Source organism: Carcharodon carcharias, chromosome 39, assembly GCF_017639515.1.
Source record: "Carcharodon carcharias isolate sCarCar2 chromosome 39, sCarCar2.pri, whole genome shotgun sequence".
NCBI classification, from domain to species: domain Eukaryota; kingdom Metazoa; phylum Chordata; class Chondrichthyes; order Lamniformes; family Lamnidae; genus Carcharodon; species Carcharodon carcharias.
In genome coordinates this window covers 2,429,729-2,445,402 of record NC_054505.1, presented here as the reverse complement: position 1 = coordinate 2,445,402, position 15,674 = coordinate 2,429,729, and the positions used below count along the sequence as shown (strand labels likewise).

The 15,674-nt window shown below is 46.3% G+C and overlaps 3 non-coding genes across 3 annotated transcripts; all 3 read left to right on the top strand.

The window, feature by feature from the left end:
• Positions 1–1,833: 1,833 nt before the first annotated feature.
• trnaa-cgc lies at positions 1,834–1,905 on the top strand. Its single transcript has one exon. It is a non-coding gene; the product is annotated as a tRNA-Ala (tRNA).
• An 8,181-nt stretch (positions 1,906–10,086) lies between these two features.
• Positions 10,087–10,158, top strand: trnaa-cgc. Its single transcript has one exon. It is a non-coding gene; the product is annotated as a tRNA-Ala (tRNA).
• A 5,025-nt stretch (positions 10,159–15,183) lies between these two features.
• trnaa-ugc lies at positions 15,184–15,255 on the top strand. The gene has a single exon. It is a non-coding gene; the product is annotated as a tRNA-Ala (tRNA).
• The last annotated feature ends 419 nt before the right edge of the window (positions 15,256–15,674 follow it).

Here is a 15,674-nt window from a genome sequence, read left to right as displayed (position 1 = left end):
CCCACCACACCCCTATCTCTCTTCTCTGTTTGGAAGAAGACCCATATTTGGCTCTGAAAACCACCTGCTTCTCTCTCCACTGGTGCTGCCAGTTCTGACGAGTTTTTCATCCATTTCTGTTTTCATTTCAGCTTCCAAGGGCTAAGTTGTTATCACCCTCTTTCTGTCCAGAAACACGTCTTTAGGCCTATTAGCTCTGAAACGTGTGGAGACGTGCATTCCAGAAGGAGGATGCAGGAGTTGCTGTCAGTGACTCTTCACGGAGGGCGTTGTTGAGCTGTTCCAGGAACAGTGGAACTCATCCTTTCCATGAGCCCCACCTCTTGTTCCCTGGGCTCTGCTCCCACTAAAACTCTGACCCCTCAAACCTCTCATCCTTGTCCCAGATCAGTCAATATTGTTCAGGATTCTCTCTTGAGTCACCATCATTCGTTTAAAACCTGTTTAGTCCTGTCACTTCACTAAAAAATGTAGAGATAATGAACTCTCTACACCTGAAATACACCGCTCCCATCTTCAAACTCACTCTCCCATCCAAAGTCTACGAACGTGTTGCCGAATTCAAAACATTTTCCCCTCATTTCCCTTGCTTCATGTATGAAATTCTCCAGGTCGGATTAAGCTTTTGAGGGTGTGTGGTATGAGTAAAAGTACAAAGCATTGGTCCAGAGCAAGTGTTAATAGCAGACTAAAGGTCAGAGCTGTCTGAAAGAAAAATAGCAGAATGTGGTCATAGTTGAATAATGGCCTGTGCTGCCTGAAAGTAAAATATCAGAAAATGATATAGACTCAAAATCGGGGAAAATAATACAAATAGAGGGCAGAGTTCATTGACTGAAGATGTTGACATCAGTTTTGATACCATAAGGCTGGAAGACACCAAATTGGAAGGTGAGGTTCCTTTCCGAGAACTCTATTGGGTTCACTGGAACATTACATCAGGCTGCAGACTGAAATGTGAGAATGAGAGCAACATGTTAAACTGGAATCGCAACCGGGGCGGAGCCATGTTTGTGGACTGAGCAGAGATGTTCTACAAAGTGGTGACCCAGCCTGTGCTTAATTATCCTAAAGTAGAGGATTCCACATTGTCATCAGTGAATGCAATTGTAGAATTTTATATTTCCTTTGTTGTTTCATGGGATGTGGCAGTCACTGGCAAGATGTGACTTTGTTACCCTTCCCTAATTGCCCTTGAACTGAGTGGCTTGCTGGGCCCGTTCAGAGGACAGTTAACAGACACCCACATTGCTATGTGTGGAAAGTCACAAGTAGGACATGCCTGATAAGGATGTTGGTTTTCCTTCCCTGAAGCGTGTTGGTGAACCATGTGGGATTTTACACCATTCGATGCCATTTTCATGCTCACCGTTACTGGGAGACGAGTTTTCAATTTCACATATTTGTTTCCTAACTTTCGACTTGAATCCAGGTCCCCAGTGGATGAGCCTGGGGCTCAACCACCCTAATACAACCAGATTACAACTGTTACCCTTCGTGAGTGGAAGAGGAAGCAGTAAATAGTTGCTTCACCTGAAAGCAGTGTTTTTACTTAATTGTAGAACAGTTTCAGAGGATGAAATTGCAGCCAACTACACAAATATAAAAATACCTGGAAAATCACAGCTGGGCGGACAGCATCTGGAGAGAGGCATACAGTTCACAGTTCGAGTCCATATGACACTTCACCTGAATTGAGGAAGAATAGAAATGAGGTGAAGTACAAGCTGATGGAGGGCGGTGGCGCAGGTCGAGCTGGATAGAGTTCAATGATTGGTGGAGGCAAATAAGACATGGTCAATGAGCTTCATTATGACACATGCAGACACTGTTGGCGGTGTAGCTCAGTGGCAGAGCGCATGCTTCGCATGTATGAGGTCCCGGGTTCAATCCCCGGTATCTCCATTTCGTCGTCTGAATGCAGCTATGCACATTTTATCACCTTTACACACACAGACATGGTAAGCTCGCTTCAAATGTGCAGAGAGAGATCTTTCGCCAACATCCCAATTCAATGAAGGATGCGCCATCTGTCGGAATGGCTTCAAAATAAAGCTGTTCACATAAGCAAACCAGCATCTGTGGTTGTTCATTGAGACAACCATGAGGGCCCGCAGCCACACATTTGTGCGTTCACTGTTTTGTGTGCTTGTTGACTCCCGATACTCAGAGTTCAAGCTGTCGTTCAGCAGAGTCCATCTCTCTGGTTCACGGTGCCTGGGAGGTTGTGCTCGGTAAGTAATTCAACCTGAGTATAGTATCACATTCTAGGCAGCACTCCTTAGGAAGGATGCGAAGGTTTGTTAATGGTTTGCACTGAGTTTATTACCAGAAGCGCTCGAGAGACAAGAAGCTTCAGTTCCATGGAGGCCGTGCAGAGTCTGGGGCTTTTACGGTTCGAGGAGGGAATGTTGACAGGATGTTTGATAGAGGGGTTCAAAAGCACGATGGGTCTGGACAGAGTCGATGGGGAGAAGCAGTTCCCAGCGTTTGAGATGTTCGGCGGATTTCACATTCATGAATCTGCTAGAAGTAATTGTGTCAAGATTGGGTGTGATTGTATCGAGATTGGGGGTGATTGTATCGTCATTGGGGTGGATTGTATCGAGACTGGGTGGGATAGTATCGATATGGTGGGTGATTGTATGCCGATTGTTTGTGGTTATATCGTGACCTTGGCCTTATTGGGAACCTGGACATGAGTGGATCACACCCCCGCTTTGAATGAAGCCTCCACTTCGCCATCTGCCATCCAACCAGCTCAGCCTGTCATGACGCTAGCCTGTCATTTACAACCACATCACACCTTGGTGCTTCCTTTCATTTGTCTCTCCCTTCCTCTTTCTTTGGCAATCTCACTGCATTCCGGCCCTCTCATCCAAAATTCCCCTTCGCCAGGGATCACCAAATCATCATCAAGCCATTGGCGCCTAGATATCTTCACTGCTGGTCCCCCTCTGCCACGGCAGTGTGTGACTTCTCACCTCCCATTAGTGCATCTCCAATTCCGTGTATCCTCTTTCCTCTGTACTCGATGTCCGCTTCCCCTCCCTGAACCCCTCTCTCGATGGCAAGTTACCAATCAGTTTTGCAGTCACCCTCTTGGACGTGCCATCATCGATGTCCTGCTTTCTCTTAAAAACATGACTTTCCTCACGCCAGCGTCTGTCCCGGTACAGGTCCCATCTCTGCTTAACTCTAAGGACCATGTTGGGACGCACAGATAGCCCAGGGATTCCGTTCACTAAGCCATACCTTATTCTGAAGCACTCACGCTGGCCGACACACTCACTCCTAACCAGAAATGCGAAGAGCTGATTGAACTCTTTGTCATTTGGATTTGGACTGTCGAATGAGCTGTCTCTTCCAGTGCAAACACTTTCCGTTATTTTGCACTCAGAGAGCGGCCACATTTTTTCTGCTGTTATCACCTACTGTGGGCGAATGCTTTGTGGCTTTGTGGCAGGAGGCATTCGCCCCGAGTAGGTGATAACAGCAGAATAAATATGGGCTCTGCCTGAGAACAAATCAGCAGAATGTGTAAGGGCTGGCAGAGGCAGCTCATTGGACAGTCCCAAACCCAATGATAGATAGTTCCATCAGCTCCTGACGCTTGTTGTTGGGGGTGAGTTGGGACGCAGGCTAGAATGTTTCAGAATAGGTTATGGGTGAGAAAAAGGAAGGCTTTCGTTGTCTTGTATTCAATGACACCTTTGTCATTCAATCCACCCCGCTATCTAACTTATCCTTCACCTCCTTAGCCCCAGCTGTCCTTCTGCCCTTTTTTCAACAGGACAGAGCCCGTCAATCCCCTATCTCTCTCCTCTCTTCGGAAGAAGACGCATATTAGGCTCTGAAAACCAAGTGCTTCTCTCTTCACTGTTGCTGCCAGTTCTGACGAGTTTTTCATCTCTTTCTGTTTTCATTTCAGCTTCCAAGGGCTAAATTGTTATCGCCCTCTTTCTGTGCAGCAACACTTGTTAAGGCCTATTAGTTCTGAGACGTGTGGACATGTTCAGTCCAACAGGGGGCTGCAGGAGTTGCTGTCAGTGTCTCTCCAGGGAGGGCGCTGTTGAGTTGCTCCGAGAACTGGGGAACTCCTCCTGTCCATGAGCCCCGCCTGCTGTTCCCAGGGCTCTTTTCCGACTAAATTTCTGACCACCCAACCTCCCATCCTGGCTCCCAGGTCAGTCACTATTGTTCAGGGTTCTTTCCTGAGGCACCATCATCCGTTTCAAACCTGTTTAGTCATGTCACTTCTCTAGAAAACGTAGATATAATGAACTCTCGGCACCTGAAAGACTCTGCTCCAATCTTCAAGCTCCCTCTCCTCTCCAAAGTCCCTGAATGTGTTGCCGACTTCAAAATATTTGCCCGTCATTTCCCGAGCTTCATGTTTGAAATTCTCCACGTGGGATTCAGCCTTTGATACCCAATCGAAAAGAGGCCATTGCAAATTCACCAGCGGCTTCAGACGTGGCAGTGACAAGGTTAAACGATGCACAATTACCTCTATCACTGGCAAATGGCAGATACATGGAAGCTCTTCACAGGACAGGCACTTTAAGGCAGAAATAAAAAGAAAAAAAAGTGCTTGAATGATCTCAGCAGGTCTAGCAGCATCTGTGCAGTAGAAACAGAGTTAATATTTCACCTTCAATATGACGGTTCTTCTGAAATCTGGAGTGGTGGAATGTGGTGGGTTCTTGGATGTTGGATGGAAGGTGAAGTGGAAGGTGGAACAGGGGAAAGAGGGTCATGGATTGATTAGAGGGCTGGGGACATTAAATTACAAAGATGCCATTGAACAAATGGGAAAGAGAGGGGGAATGGTATGAGTAAAGGTACAAAACATTGGTCCAGGGCAGGTGTTAACAGCAGATTAAAGGTCAGCGCTGTCTGAAAGCAAAATAGCAGAATGTGGTAATAGGGGAATAAATGCCAGTGCTGTCTGAAAGCAAAATAGCAGAATGGGGTAATAGTAGATTAACAGTCAGTGCTGCCTGGAAACAAAACATGAGAAAGAGATATAAACTGGCAATCGGCGAATATAATACAAATATAGATCAGAATTCATAATCTGAAGATGATGAATTCAGTTTTGAGTCCATGAGCCTAGGAGATGCCAAATCGGAAGATGAGGTTCTTTTCCCAGAGCTTTGTTGGTCTTCACTGGAACATTGCATCAGACCGAGGACTGAAATGTGAGCATGAGAGCAAGTTGAAGGACTGGAATAGTAACTGGTACAGGGCCATGTTTGTGGACTGAGCAGAGATGTTCTACAAAGAGGTAACCCAGCCTGTGTTGAGTCTTCCCATCGTAATGGCGTCCACACTGCCAGCAGCGAATGCAATGGACTAATTTAATATTTCCTTTGTTTTTTACTGTGACGTGGGCTTCACTGGAACGATATGCCTTTCTTACCCGTCCCTAATTGCCCTTGAACTGAGTGACTTGCTGGGCCCTTTTACAGGGTAGTTAATAATCAACCACATATCCATGTGCGGTAAGTCACATAAAGCAGGCCTGAGAAGGATGACATATTTCCTTCCCTGAAGGGTGTTTGTGAACGAGTTGGGTTTTCACATCAATCGATGGCATTTTCATGGTCACCGTTACTGGGAAACGAGTTTTCAATTCCACATATTGGTACCAAAAATTCCACTTGAATCCGAGTCCCCAGTGGATGAACCTGGGGTTCAACAATCCTAATACAACAAGATTACAACTGTTACCCTTCGTGAGTGGAAGAGGAACAAGTATATAGTTGCTTCATCTGAAAGGTGTGTTTCAATTTAATTGTGGAACAGGTTCAGAGGGTGAAATTGCCTGTAACTACACAAAAATTAAAATAGCTGCAAAACCTCAGCAGGTCTGAGAGCATCTGTGGAGAGAAATACAGTTCACTTTTCGAGTCCATATCACACTTATTCAGACTTGAGGAAAAGTAGAAATGAGGTGAAATATTAGCTGGTTGAGGGAATGGGACAGGTACAGTTGGATAGAGGGCCAGTGATAGGTGGAGGCTAAGAATAGATTGCCAAAGATGTCATAGACAAAAAGACAAAGTGTTTTTGAAGCATTTGTGCTTCTTTATGTGCAGGTATATAGGCAGCTGGGGATGTGGCTCAGTTGTGTAGCGCATGCTTCGCATGTCTGTGTTCCCGCATTCAATTCCCAGTATTTTGATTTCAACTTTTCAATACAGCCATGCACAGATTCTCACCTTTACACACACAGACATGGTAAACTCGCTTCATATGTGCATAAAGCGAAATTCGCCATATCTGAATTCAATGAAGAATGTGCCATCTGTCGGAAAGGATTCAAAATAAAGCTATTCACGTAATCGAAGCAACATCTGTGGTTGTTCATTGAGACAACCATGAGGGCCCGCAACCACACATTTGTACCTTCAGTGTTTTGTATGCTTGTTGACTCACGAACTCAGAGTGCAAGCACTCGTTCAGCAGATTCCATGTCTCTGCTTCACGGTGCCTGGGATCAGTCCAGCTCAGTAAGTAACTCACCATGAGTATGGTGTCACATTCTGGGCTGCTCTCTTTAGGAAGGATGTGAAGATGTATGAATGGGTTGCCCTGAGGTTATAACCAGGGGCGCTCGAGTGACAAGAAGCTTCAGTTCCATGGAGGTGGTGCAGAGTCTGGGGCTTTTCCCCTTTGAGAAGGGAATGTTGACAGGAGGTTTGATCGAGGTGTCCAAAATCATGAGGGGTCTGGACAGAGTCGCTGGGGAGAAACAATTCCCTGTGTTTGAGATATCGGGAGAATTTCACATTCAGGAAAACTAGTAGAAGTGACTGTATGGAGATTGGGGTTGATTGCATCGAGATTGTTGGCGATTATATTGGGGCCTTGCCCTTATTGGAAACCTGGACATGGGTGGATAGCACCTGCCCTGTGAATGAAGCCTCCACTTCTCCCTCTCCCATCCACCCAGCCTAGCCTGTCATGGCGCTAGCCTGGCATTTCCAACCACTTTAAACCTTGATGCTTACTTTCTGTTTCTTTGGCAATCTCACTGCATTCCTGCCCTTTCATCCATAATCCCCCTTCGCCAGCCCTCACCAAATTATCATCAACGCATTGGCACCTAGATATCTTCACTGCTGCTCTCCCCCTACCATGGCAGCGTGTGACTACTGGCTTCCCGTGTCTGCATCTCCAATTCGGGGTATTCCATCTCCTCTGTACTCCCGGCCCGCTTACCCTCCTCCCTGAACCCCTCTCTCGATGGAAAGTTACCAATCAGTTTCGCAGTCACTCTCTTGGCCTTGCCATCTTCGATGTCCTGCTCTCTATTAAATACATTATTTTGCTCATGCCGGCCACTGTCCCGGTACAGCTCCCATCTCTGCTTAACGCTATGGACACAGGCCTGAAAGGATATGGTGAGTAACTGGTTAATACGTGCACTGCTCGGGTGTGTTGGAGCATGTGATATAATGTAAGGTCGCTCTCTCGTCGAATGAAACCATTCTCCATTCCAGGACCATTCTGGGATGCACAGATAGGCCAAGGCTTCCATTCACTAATCCATACCGTATTCTGAAACATTCTCGCCGGCCGACACACTCACCCCCAACAACAAGTGCGAGGAGCTGATTGAACTCTTTATCATTGGGCTTTGGACTGTCCAATGAGCTGCCTCTTCCAGCGCGAACACATCTGCTATTTTGCTCCAAGACAGCGGCCACATTTATTCTGCTCTTATCACCTACTCTGGGTGAATGCTTTGTGGCTTTGCGGCAGGAAGTATTCGCCCCGAGTAGGTGATAACAGCTGAATAAATGTGGGCGCTGTCTGAGAGATAATTAGCAGAATGTGTGAGCAATGGAAGAGGCAGCTCATTGGACAGTCCCGATCCTTATGACAAATAGTTTCATCAGTCCTTGCCCTTGTTGTTGAAGGTGAGTTTGGAGGCAGGCTAGAGTGTTTCAGAATATGTTACGGGTTAGTAAAATAAAGACTCTTTTTTTTGTGTTTAATGGCACCTTTTTCATTCAATATGCCCCGCTATCTAACTTATCCCTCACCTCTTTAGCCCCAGCTGTCCTTCTGCCAACATTTTAAACAGCACAGAGCCCATCACACCCCTATCTCTCTCCTCTGTTCGGATGAAGACGCATATTCGGCTATGAATACCACCTGCCTCTCTCTCCACTATTGCTGCCAGTTCTGACGAGTTTTTCAGCTCTTTCTGTTTTCATTTCGGCTTCCAACGGCTAAATTGTTATCACCTCTTTCTGTCCAGCAACACTTCTTTAGGCCTCTTAGCTCTGTACTCTGTGGACATCTGCAGTCCAGAAGGGGGAGGCAGGAGTTGCTGTCAGTGACTCTCCGGGGAGGGCGCTGTTGAGCTGCTCCGAGAACCGGGGAACTCATCCTGTCCATGAGCCCCGCCTCCTGTTTCCTGGGCTCTGTTCCTAATAAACTGCTGACCACTCAAACTCCCATCCTGGCTCCCAGGTCAGTCCCTATTGTTCAGGGTTCTCTCCCGAGGCACCACCTACCGTTTCAAAGCTGTTTAGTCATGTCACTTCATGAAAAACTGTAGAGATAATGAACTCTCTGCACCTGAAACACACAGCTCCCATCTCCAATCTCCCTCTCCTCTCCAAAGTCCCTGAATGTGTTGCCGACTTCAAAACATTTGCCCGTCATTTCCCGAGCTCCATGTTTCACCTTCAATATGACGTTTCTTCTGAAATCAGGGGTGGTGGAATGTGGTGGGTTTTCGGCTGTTGGATGCAAGGTGAAGTAGAATGTGGAACAGAATAAAATGGTCATGGATTGATTAGAGTGCTGGGGAAATTAAATTACAAAGATGCCATGGAACAAATGGGAAAGAGAGGTGAAATTGTATGAGAAAATGTACAAAGCATTGGTCCAGAGCGGTTGTTAATAGCAGATTAAAGGTCAGCGCGGTCAGAAACCAAAATAGCAGAATGTGGTAATAGGAGAATAAAGGTCAGTGCTGCCTGAAAATAAAACATGACAAAATGATATAGACTGACAATCGGGGAAAATAATACAAACCGACGACAGAATTCATGGTCTGAAGATGTTGAAATCAGTCTTGAGTCCATAAGGCTGGAAGACCCCAAATTGGAAGATGAGGTTCTTTTCCCACAGCTTTGTTGGGCTTCACTGGAACAGTGCATCAGGCCGAGGACTGAAATGTGAGCATGAGAGCAAGATGCTGGACTGGAATAGTAACCTGTTCGGGGCCATGTTTGTGGACTGAGCAGAGATGTTCTACAAAGTGGTGACCCAGCCTCTGTTGAGTCTTCCCAATTTAGAGGTGTCCAGACTGTCAGCAGTGAATGCAATGGACTAATTTTTTCTTTCCTTTGTTCTTTTATGGGATGTGGGTGTCGTTGCCAGGATCGGCAATTGTTACCCATCCCTAATTACCCTTGAACTGAGTGATGTGCTGGGGCCTTTCAGAGGGCAGTTAAGAGTCAACCACATCCCTACGTGTGGAAAATCACAAGTAGGGCAGGCCTGATAAGGATGAAGGTTTTCCTTCCCTGAAGGATGTTAGTGAACCTGATGGGTTTTTACCCAAATCGATGGCATTTTCATGGTCACCGTTATTGGGAGACGAGTTTTCAATTCCACATATGCGTCCGTAAATTTCGACTTGAACTCCTGTCCCCAGTGGATGAGCCTGGGGCTCAGCGATACTCTTACATTACAAATGTTACCCTTCATGAGTGGAAGAGAAACCAGTAAATATTTGCTTTAGCGGAAAGGAATGTTTTTACTTCATTGTAGGGTGAATTGCCTGAAAATACACAAAAATAGAAACAGTTGGAAAATCTCAGCGGAGATGAATACAGCTCACGCTTCCAGTCCTTATGACACTTCATCAGAAATTAGGAAAAGTAGAAATGAGGTGAAATATTGTTGAAGGGGGGTGACACAGGTAGAGCTGGTTAGTCGGCCTGTGATAGGTGGAGGCAAAGAAGAGACTATCAAAGATGCCACATACAATACATACAAGAAGACAAAGGGGTGTTGAAGCATTTGGGCTTCTTTATGTCCCATGCGAAAAGAGGAGGGGATGTAGCTCAGTGGTAGAGCGCATGCTTCGCATGTATGAGGTCCCGGGTTCAATCCCCGACATCTCCATTTGCTCTTTTGAATGCAGCCGCGCACAGTTTCTCACCTTTACACGCGCAGACATGGTAAACACGCTTTATAACTGCAGAGAGCGATCATTCGCCAACATCCGAGTTCAATGAAGGATGCGCCATCTGTTGGAATGGCTTCAAAATAAAGCTGTTCACTTAATTAAAGCAGCATCTGTCGTTGTTTATTGAGACTTTTGTGACTTCAGTGTTTTGTGTGTTTGTTGATTCACGAAACTCAGAGTCAAGCTCTCGTTCAGCAGCGTCCATGTCTCTGCTTCATGGTGCCTGGAAGTTTATGGATCACTCCAGCTTGGAAAGTAACTCACCTTGAGTATGGTGTCACATTCTAGGCTGCACTCTTCAGGAAGGATGCGAAGGTTTATGAAATGGTTGCTCCGAGGTTATAACCAAGGGCGCTCGAGAGACAAAGAAGCTTCAGTTATGCGGAGGTGGTGCAGAGTCTGTGGCCTTTGCCCTCCGAGGAGGGTGTGTTGACAGAAGGTTTGAAAGAGGCCTTCAAAATCATGAGGGGTTGGACAGAGTCAATGGGGAGAAACAATTCCCAGCGTTTGATGTCTTGAGTGGAATTGACATTCTTGAACCTGCTAGAAGTGATTGTGTGGAGATTGGGTGTGATTGTACCGAGATTGGTGGTGATTGTATCGAGATTGGGGGTGATTGTATGGAGATTGGGGGTGATTGAGGCGAGTTCAGGTGCGATTGTATCGAGATTGTTGGTGATTATATCGGGGCCTTGGACATATTGGAAACCTGAACATGGGTGGATCGCACCTTCCCTGTGAATGAAGCCTCCACTTCTCCAGCCCCTATCCATCCAGCCCAGCCCATCATGGTTCTAGCCTGGCATTTGCAACTACGTCACACCTTGTTGCTTCCTTTCATTTGTCTCGCCCTTTCTCTTTTTTTGCCAATCTAACTGCGTTCCTGCCCTCTAATCCAAAATGCCCCTTCGCCTGCCCTCACCGAATTATCATGAAAGCATTGGCACCTAGATATCTTCACTGCTGTTCTCCCTCTGCCACATTAGTGTTTGACTTCTCGCCTCCCGTTACTACATCTTCAATTCCTTATATTCTCTTTCCTCTGTACACAGTGCCCACTTACCCTCCCTGCACCACTCTCTCGATGGAAAGTTACCAATCAGTTTCGTAGTCACTCTCTTGGCCTTGCCATCTTCAATGTGCTGCTGTGTATTCAAAACACCACTTTGCTCACACCAGCCACTGTCCTGGTACAGCTCCCATCTCTGCTTAACTCCAAGGGAACGCAGAGCTGAAAGGAAATGGTGAGTAACTCGTTGAGATGTCCACTGCCATGGAGCACGTGAAACTATGGAGCGTCACTCCTACATCGAATGAAACCATGCACTATTGCAGGACCTTGTTGGGATACAAGGATAGCCCAGCGCTTCCTTTCATTAATCCAAAAATCAATTTGAAATACTCTCGCATTACTCTACGCTCATCCTCAACAAGAAGACAGATGAGCTGGTGGAACTCTTGGTCATTCGACTTGGGACTCTCCAATGACCTGCCTTTTCCAGTACTAACAAATTCTGCTATTTTTCTCTCAGACAGTGCTCACCTTTAATCTGCTATTATCACCTACAATGGGCGAATGCATTTTGTCTTTATTACAACCACAGAATCACACATTGAAGAAGAGGCCCTTTGGCTCATAGAGTCTGCACCAACATGAGAGAAACACCGGAACTACCCACCTAATCACATTTAACAGCACTGGTCCCATATCCTTGAATGTTATGACGTGACAAGTGCTCATCCATGTACTTTTTAAAGGAGGTCATTCAACCCTCCCTCCACCACCCTCCCAGGCAGCGCATTCCAGACCTTCCACACCTTCTGGGTTAAAAAGTTTTTCCTCACACCCACCCTAAACCTCCTGCCGCTCACTTTGAACTTGTGTCCCCTCGTGACTGACCCTTCAGCTAACGCTATCTGGTGCTCCATATGCAACCTGTCCATAAAAATGATAATCTTATCTACCCTCAGGCTCCTTTGCTGCAGCGAAAACAACCCAAGTCTATCCAAACCGTCTTCAAAACGTAAATGTTTCATCCCAGGCAACATCCTGGTGAATCTCCTCTGCACTCTTCCAGTGCAATCACATCCTTCTTTTAACGTGGTGACCAGAACTGCACCCAGTACTCCAGCTGTGGCCTCACCAAAGTTCCATACAACTCCAACATGATTTCCCTACTTTTGTAATCTATGCCTCGACTGATAAAGACAAGCGTCTCGCATACGCTTTTCACCATGCCACTAAAAGTCCCCTCTGCCTTCAGCGACCTATGGACACACATGCCAAGGTCCCTTTGTTCTTCAGAACTTCCAAGTGTCATACCGTTTATTGAATAATTCCTTGTCAAAGTACTCCTTCCAAACCGTTTCACCTCTGTCTTTGCAGGTTTAATTTGCATCTACCCCCTATCTGCCCGTTTGAGCATCCTGTCTGCATCTTCCTGTAGCACAAGGCATTCATCTACACTGTTAACCACCTGGCAAATATTTGTATCATCCGCACATCAAAGTCATCTATGTCGTTTATATAAATGATGGATAATAGGGGACCCAGCAAAGATCCCTGTGGTACGCTACTAGACACTGCCTTTCAGTCACGAAAGCAGGCTTCTGTCATCACCCACTGTCTCCTGAAACGAAGCCAATTTTCAATCCACATTATCAAATTACCCTGTATCCCACTTGCATTTGACTGCTTTATAAGTCTTCCATGTGTGGTCATGTCAAAGGCATGGCTGAAACCCACATAAATTACATCAACTGCACTACACTGATCTACACACCTGGTCACCACCTCAAGAACCCATTAGCACTGTATTTGTCTTCTATTCAATGACATCTTATTCATTCAATATGCACCGCTCTCTAACATATCACTGATCTTCTGAGCCCCAGCTGCCCTTCTGCCCTTTTTTTGAACAGCATAAGACTATTAAAAACCATATCTCTCTCCTCTGTTCCGAGAAGACTCATAATCGATGCAGAAAACCAACTGTCTCTCTCTCTGCTGGTGCTGCAAGTTCAGCCGACTTTTCCAGCTCTTTCTCTCTTTACTTCAGCTTCCAAGGATTAAATGTTTTCCGCCCTCTTTCCAGCCACGCGCACTTCTTTAGGCCAATTACTTCTCAATCGTTTGTACATGTGCACTCAGGCAGGGGAATGCAGGAGTTCCTATCAGTGACTCTGCAGTGAGGGCGCTGTTGAGCTGCTCCAAGATTGGGTAATTCATTCTGTCCATGACCCCCACCTCCTGTTACCTTGGTCCTGTTCCCACTACATTGCTGACCAACCTACCTCCTAAACTGGCTTCCGGGTCAGTCCATGTTATTCACGGTTTTCTCCTGAGGCACCATGCTCCGTTTCAAACCTGTTTAGTCATGTCATTTCTCAAAAAATGTTGAGATAATGAACTCTCTGCACCAGCAAGCCACCGCCCCCCATCTCCAATCTCCCTGTCCTCTCCAAAGCTCCTGAATACGTTGTCGCCTTCAAAACCTTTTCCCATCATTTCCCGAGCGCCACTTTTCAATTTCTCCATGTGGGACGCAGTCCTTGCCACCCAGTCGAAAAGAGACCAGATCAAATTCACAAGCGACTCCACAGGCGCATTGTCAATGCTAACCTCTGATCAATTACCTTCATAACTGGGTTGTTGTAAGTACATGGTATTCCTGCACAACACAGACACTTTGCGGCAGAAATAAATATAAAAGAGAAAGTGTTGAAAAAGTTCAGCGGACCCGGCTGCATCAGTGGAGCGAGAAACAGGGTTAACATTTCACCTTCAATTGACTCTTCACCGGAACTGAATAGAGGGAGAATATTCTGCCTTTTCAGCTGTTTTGAACAAGGTGTAGGCAAGGTGGAGCAAATAAAAAGCGACATGAATTAATCAGAGGGCTGTGGTGGTTAAATTTCAAAGATGCAAAGGAATAAAGGAATGGCAGTAGGAAAGGAACAAAGATTTGGTCCAGAGCAGGTGTTAATAGCAGTTTTAAGGTCAGTGCTGCTTGAAAGCAAAACATGAGAACAAGATACACACAGACGATCGGGGTAAATTTGCACAATAGAAGCGAGTTCACGGTCTGAAAATGCTGAGCTCAGTGTTGAGTCCAAAAGCCTGGGGTCGCCAAACTGGAAGATAAGGTTCTGTTCCCACAGCTTTGTTGGGCTTCACTGGAACATTGCATCAGGCCGGGGACTGAAATGTGAGCATGACAGCAAGATGCTGGACTGGAATAGCAACCCCTGGGGTGGGGATGGGTTGTGGGTGTGTGGTGCGGAGTGCGGGGAGGGGTGGGGCGCGGGGTGGTGCGTGGGGGAGCCTGTTTGTGGACTGAACAGAGATGTTCCGCAAAGTGGTCATCCAGCCGGCGTTGAGTCTTCCTAAATTAGAGGAGTCCACACTGCCAGCAGCGAATGCAATGGACTAATTTTCTATTTCCGTTGTGCTCTCATGGGATATAGGTGACACTGGGAGGATCAGCCTTTGATACCCATCCCTAATTGCCCTTGAACTGAGTGACTTGCGGGGACCTTTCAGAGAGCAGTTAAGGGTCAGCTACGTACCTACTGTTGGAAAGTCACAAGTAGGCTAGGACTGATAAGGTTTTCCTTCCCTGAAGGAAGTCAGTGAACCAGATGCGTTTTAACAATATCGATTTGAACCCGTGTCCCCATTGGATGAGCCTGGGCTTCAACAATACTAGTCCAAGCACATTCCCACTGTCTCACTTCGTGAATGGAAAAGATACAAGTAAATCATTGCTTCACCTGAAAGGTGTGATTTTACTTATTGGTAGAACAGCCCCGAATGTTGAAATTACCTTTGACTACACATATGCATTTGTGCTTGTTCATGTTTGTGGTTTTGGTGTGTGAGTGATTTCACTGAACAGGAGAAAAGGCTCGAAAGGTCAAATGAGCTTTAACTGTATATGTATTTCACCGGGCAGCAATGTGGGGATGTAGCTCAGTGGTAGAGCGCATGCTTTGCATGTATGAGGTCCCGGGTTCGATCCCCGGTATCTCCACTACTCCTTTTGAATGCAATGGTGCCATTCGCCAACAGTGTGCCGTTGTCCACACAGACATGGTAAACTCGCTTCATATGCGCAGAAAGCGAGCATTGGTCAACAACTGAATTCAATGAAGGATGCGCCGTCTGTCGGAATTGCTTACAATAGAGTTGTACTTCATTGATAAAAACAAAAAAACTGCGGATGCTGGAAATCCAAAACAAAAACAGAATTACCTGGAAAAACTCAGCAGGTCTGGCAGCATCGGCGGAGAAGAAAAGAGTTGACGTTTCGAGTCCTCATGACCCTTCGACAGAACTTGAGTTCGAGTCCAGGAAAGAGCTGAAATATAAGCTGGTTTAAGGTGTGTGTGTGGGGGGCGGAGAGATAGAGAGACAGAGAGGTGGAGGGGGTTGGTGTGGTTGTAGCGACAA